Source organism: Hippoglossus hippoglossus, chromosome 11 (assembly GCF_009819705.1).
Source record: "Hippoglossus hippoglossus isolate fHipHip1 chromosome 11, fHipHip1.pri, whole genome shotgun sequence".
NCBI lineage: Eukaryota > Metazoa > Chordata > Actinopteri > Pleuronectiformes > Pleuronectidae > Hippoglossus > Hippoglossus hippoglossus.
Window position 1 is genome coordinate 5,791,325 of NC_047161.1, and position 6,444 is coordinate 5,797,768.

Consider the following 6,444-nt stretch of genomic DNA (forward strand, 5'->3'; position numbering starts at 1 on the left):
TTCAGCATCATGATAATTGGCTCAGGGTCAAGTTTCTCATCTCGTTGAAAAGAAGTCATTATTTTATTGTGAAAAGCGTGGAAGAGGTTTCTATGACAACAGTTTAAAGACATCCAGAGTGCAAGTCTTAACGATAAGTCAAAGGATGAAACTAATAACGTAAATATACAATTAAATTACCTGAGTTAGATTGCATTTGACGACGTGGAGGCCTCCGGTCTCGGGGGTTACCTGTGCGGCCTCATCAGTGACACACCATTACACTGAGCACTATGCATTTAGATGATATTCTACAAGCAAACAACATCTCCATCTTGACTTTGATGGAAGGTGTGCTGGCGTGGGATCGGCTCGGAGGTTCATTTTATACGATGGGCCTGTTAATCTTGATCCTCGGCGATTATCTATATCACTACATTGCTTGGCTTTTAATTAGCACCATGGAGCAGTCAAGCCCAGACTCCTGCTTTACAGAAAATTACCTGTTGTGATAAAATATGAAATAGTGCGATAAGCTGCGGTATTTTGTAACAATGCGGGGTGATCTATCATCCTGGAGATCACAGGGCTTTTGCTCAATTCACAAGGAGGCTGCCTCTGCCTCAGGACGCTCTCGCATTCATCTGTCATTTTCCAAAGCGTATGAAAAGTTATTTCTCCCTAAAATAATGCGAGCTAGCGACACAATAACCGCTATGATTGATTCAGATTCAGGAAACTTTATTAAGGGCAATTCATTTTACAATCCGTCCCATTCATTGACGATATCTTTCCCCTTTCATTACAAATCGCTTTCGTCTACCACGACAAAGCAATCAATGCAATAATGGTGTCAATGAAAGCGCTTCATTTTGACAGCTTGAATAAAAAGCAAATCTGTTTTTGATGAAAGTCGGACCCGTACTTCTGTATTTAAGCAGAAATCCCATTTTTGAATAAAAGCACAGTTGCCGAATCTATCGCTTTTTAAATTTTCAATCAGGCTTTTAATCACAGTAATTTCACCGGGGGAATGCAATTAAAGAAAAATCTCTTCTAGCAATTAATGAATCACATTTTATTTGGTATTACCAGTAATAGTTGTGTATAAGAGTAGACATTTTGTATATCTAAACTTTCAGCTGCCACCGCGATCTACGATCCACGATGTGGTTGCAGCCGCGATGCTGGCGATCCTCTCCTGCATCCTTGTTTTACACACAAATAAAGAAGCACAACCTTTAGTTTATCCTCTTTTTTTTCCCGAGAACAACCTTAAAAATGTATCAGCATATAAAGACGCACTGTAAACTTTCACAGTTCACCACATTCATCAACATTGATTCTGACCCGTCGACACGGCTTCAAGTGCCGGAGGTAATTCTTCAAATCCTATTGGCATGCCGCATGAAAACTTTATAAGAAAGTTTGGATTGATAGAGCGAGCGAACAGGGGGGGGCTTGCCATTCTCATGTGAGAAATACGATGTGTAGAAAACAGTTGAACTCGGTCTGACATGATCACCAGGGGGGGGCACGGAAAATATGGCTCACGTGTTGAAAATTGAAGCGTGCCTCGCTATTTCCCAGCTGCCTCAGCTTGACAAATGACCCTTCCTTTACTTCCCTGAGTGGTCGGCCTGTTTCTGTTGGGAAGACAACAGATTTATGTGACGTGGCTTTAATCACAGCCCTGAAACCCCAATGGCAGCAAAATGATTTTATACATCATGTGACACAAAGCTCACAAAGCATGTCTGTGCAATTCCCTCAAATTTCATACAGAGATCAATGCATGAATCGATTTAAGGGTTGATCCACGAGTTGTTTTCGCTTTCTCTAACATGTCAAATAGCAGTTTTTTGTTGTTGTTGTAATTTCTCCAGAAAAAATTCAAAGATCTTTATGTAAAAAATCAGACATGTAGACATTGCTAATATCTGTGAACTGGGGAAATTATGTGCGGATTCGGATGATAATATAATAACTTTTATTTGGGCGTTGATCTTTATTCAGTTAGTGTCCGGTTACAAATGTTCCCTCAGGGTTAACTATATCACAGACTGGACATTCTGCCTGTGTTTAATGGGAGTGGTTTGCAGAATATTTCATAGTATTTGTATCTGAACTCAATACGGTGACAACGTGGCCAATCAGCCTTGGTGGAGGTATGAGCTCTGCAAGTGCATTTCTCGTTTCATGATCTAACCTGTAAGGAAGGATTTTACGGATGCTGCTAACGTTTCCTCTTATATGATCACCACATTGCTGCTTTTACTTCCTTTGTTGTGAGGCCCTTTTGTATAGACCAATGTGTAAATGCATGAAATTAAAGGCCTACTCCGGTGTATTTTCTGAGCAAGCAGCAATCTGAGGAGGCCGTTCAATACCAAAGTGGCCTCTCGGTCAGGACTGTGCATCTCTGTGCTTAGCCTGTGTCCAATCGATTCTCCTCCTGGTTGCCCTCGATCGTTCATCTGACAGAACACAATTCACGCCTCCCAAATAAAGTTAAACTTAGCTGGCCTCTCCAATGAATAAGCGAGAGATGGGATGCGGTGGAGAGGAGGGGGGGGGCTGAAGGATGAGCAGAGAAGGTGAGGAAAGGACAGAAACAGGGAGGAGGAGGGAGAGAGAGCCAGCTGTCTGCAGGCTCTTTACTGATGGACATTACATCGCTCATCACCATGATCCAATGCATTTAAAAATACATTATTGAACACACAAACAAGACAATGAGGGTGTGTCGAGGCAATCAACACAAAAAAATGCATGTCAAAGCAGACCTGGAGACACCTCTTATTGTCTTTTCAATAAGGAATCAGAACCAGAACATGGTTAGTTTAACTTAAGCATAAAGACTAGAAGCAGGTGGACACTGCTCAGTTCAGCTTTATTCATCATATGGAGGTTAACACAGATCAAATGTGTTGGATGAGAAAACAGGTCAGCATCAGAGCACTACCTTTATAAAATCTAAAATATAGAATAAGATGTAATGAGATCTAAAAGCATGTAAATCAGGATATATGTATAAAAATAATATTGCACATGGGGAATGTAGCAGTCCTGGTTCAATACATGTAGCAGTAGTCGTTGTTGCTTGGTTGCATCTTTTTATGTAAGTAGTGCAGTGAACGTTGACAGTGCAGACAAGCAGGCATAAGCAAATTTGTTATGTGGAATATTTAGATATGAGTTTAAAAGGCATGATGACCTGCCCGGTGGTTCAACAGCCAGTTTTTCCTGCATCGTCTGCCAGACAGTAACAAGGAGAACAGCCTGCATGCTGGGTGGCTTTAGTCCTTGATGATGCTGTGTGACTTTCACAGGTAAAGCTATACGAAAGTTGTCCTTCACGACCTGGAGTCTGGTGCCAGTGACGTGCTGCGCTGCCTCCACCTGTCTTTGTGGTGATTTGCAGCTTTAAGAAGAGCGACTCCTATACAGCACATGCTCAGCAAGATGTAACCAAACTTGCTGAGCTTTCTCCAGCATGGAGTAAGGGTATAGTGACCAATAGAGGGCCTTGGTGATGTTGACACTGACTCCTCATCACTGTGTGTGGGCAGATGTCCACCCCGCTGTTGTCTTCCGTTGTCCCGCGATCATCTGTGTGCTTTCTTTGATGCTGAGAGAGAGCTTTATGTCCTCATCTTCCCTTTGTTGACTGTGTCATCGTTGTTTGTGATGAGGGAACAGGAGTGGGCTGAGAACACAACCCTGTGGAATGCCCATGTCGAGGATCATCGAGGAGGCTGCTGATTCACCTGGGGCCCGTCCTTCAGGAAGTTTAATAATCCAGCTGCAGATTGAAGTTTCCACTCTGACATCAACAAGAAAGTCACGGGTATGTCTTATTTATTTATTGTCCCTTCTTTGAGGAAAACATTCAAACACGTAATTTAATAATGAGTCGACTGCAAAGTGCCGACAGGTTTTAACTGTGATGCAGTGGATATGGCTTCAGATTATTATCGTCACAGCAGGGCCGCTGCAGTCTTTTATGGAACATTAACTGGAACAGGACAGCAATCAGTAAATTATTGCTAAATAGACAAATTAATATGGAGCACGGATTAAAGGATATACCGAGCAGAATTAGTCCCAAATCATCATCACACCCCACACGCAACTAGAGGATGATTGATGCAGGAAATTAAGCGGACTGGCATTGTCCTTGTCGGCTCCAATGATCAAATCATCCCAGCTTTTGTTTAAGGGGAAATTGCGATATAAGTGTCGAGCACTGGTCTTGTTAAATGTGAGCAAACAAGAATCTGGATGTGTCCTCCAAGACAAACGCTGTCAGATCTAACATAGCCTGCTTCCATGTCTGACACAGCTGTGTGTGATGGGCTGGTCTCTCTTTTCTACCGAGCTGCTTTCTAGCCGAGACACAACAGTTCACTCGGGCGTAAGCAAATTAAAGTAATGTCGGAACTATCAAGTTTGGTGCCGTGAGACAGAAACGTCTGCGAGGACAGCGGGGGTAATGGCTCCTAATACACCAGCGGTCTCATCTGTCCATCCCTGGGCCCTGACTGCCTGCTGCTCGCGTCCTAACAGGCCCATCATCCTCTGGACAACTGCTGCACGCGATTGTGACTCTTTCTACAAAACGCGTGACTCCTGCTGCTGCTGCTGCTGCCAGCAACCGAGCTGCTTTGTGATACGTCAAGTGAACGTCTAAATCAAATGGGTATTTGGAATGAGGAAAAAAAGCAAAGATCTATAAACACCAGGGCCGGTGGGGGGGGGGGGGGGGGGGGGGGGGGGGGGGGTGAATGGCCTCTGACGTTTACTGGACCCGCAGAGCTGGGAAAGGAGGTGATATCGCAGCGAGCAGTAATTCGTCATCCTTGTCATCTCCTTACTGGAGCTTAAAATATTGTTTATAGCCCTCACCAACCAACGCAGCGCTCGGCACCTTTGATTGATGTACGAAGCGTCGCCATGGCAACCGGCGTGCGGGAATGATGAGTGACTTTGGCATGGGGAGTATCTCCTCCTGGATTACCGAGACCTCCTGGGGGGTGGCATCTGAGCATTTGCCCACTCAGAAGGATGGAGTGGGTTAGAAAGTAGCAGGATTGAGGAGCTGATGACGGGATTCAACCAGTTCTAATGGAGGCCTGAACACACGTGGCTGTGAGCTGATGCCTTCTGATGCACGGTGACAGGTAACGGACGGAAAGTGCTGCGAGAAGAATGAAGAGAGAGAAGCAACACGAGGAGGGAGGGAGGGAGAATCAGATGGAGGGAAATTCTGCTAAGTTATGCTTGCCAACAGCAGCTGTTTAAATGCAATCAGGTTCCACCAGGGTAGAAAATGACCCCAGTGTTTTGGTGATTGGTCGGTGCCACCGAGTCTTGGCAAAGGAAAAAACCTGTCACATCTCGAGCTGAGCGTCTTTGTTCTCACGCTGCACCGCTTCCATCTCTTTCAGCCTCAGACAATAAATGTAATCTCGGTGCAAATTGCACCTTTAGCAGTGAAACCTACTTGGCTGCAAAAGGTACAAATGGTGGCTTTGTTTGTATTATCAGTATAACCAGTGTGCCCTCTACTGGTCAAAATATAAAATGCAGGGCGCTGGGCACATCCAGGGCAATATGTGTTTCCTGGGAATTAATAAATAAATGTCCAAAAGCTCCCATGTTCCCTTAATTAAACAAAATAACTTCACATACAATTAATCTTTTCTATTTATTAATCACTAGTCCTAAATTTAAAATTGAGGGCATTAATTTATGGTACAGCTGTATGAAATAGAATAACAGGATTAAACACAACAGAATTATGGTTGCCTGTATGTTACATGATTCATGTGTAATTGATTTTCCTGTGGCATCAATATTCTGTGGCTGCTGCAATAACATGGTAAAAGCTGATTTGAATTTGCTGTTGAAATGAAGATATACTGTAGTTTCTCCACTGACACCAACAAAGGTTGTGTCAATAAAACAAAATAAAGTGCTTCAGGAAACATTCAGCGGAATTCACTTTCCCTTTAGACAAGATTGCCCTCACGTTATTTGATTGTGAATCTTTTTTTTTTTTTTGACACGACTGCAATAATCCTTTTGTATTGTAAAACTATAAATCATTTATCACCAGTATTGTATCTCCCACGGCGATGCCCGATTCATCTGCAGAGCAACCCACACTAACAGTGCCTGGGGCATAGTTTATGTAAATAGAGCATGTAAAGCGTAGGAAGGGCAAACGGAAATCTCCTCGATGACAACTCAGCACCGTGGAGCTGATTAATCACTTTCCTATTGTTCCCAAGTGCATCTCTTTAACCGTTTCTATATCTTCGCTGCTGCTTCACGACTGCAGCAGGTTTATGTGTTTAGAATTTGACTAATTTGACGTAGTAAAAATGAGTGTTAGGTGCAGAACAGTTAAATCACACGCACACACACACACATGCTGACACGACCACTTACACATACATA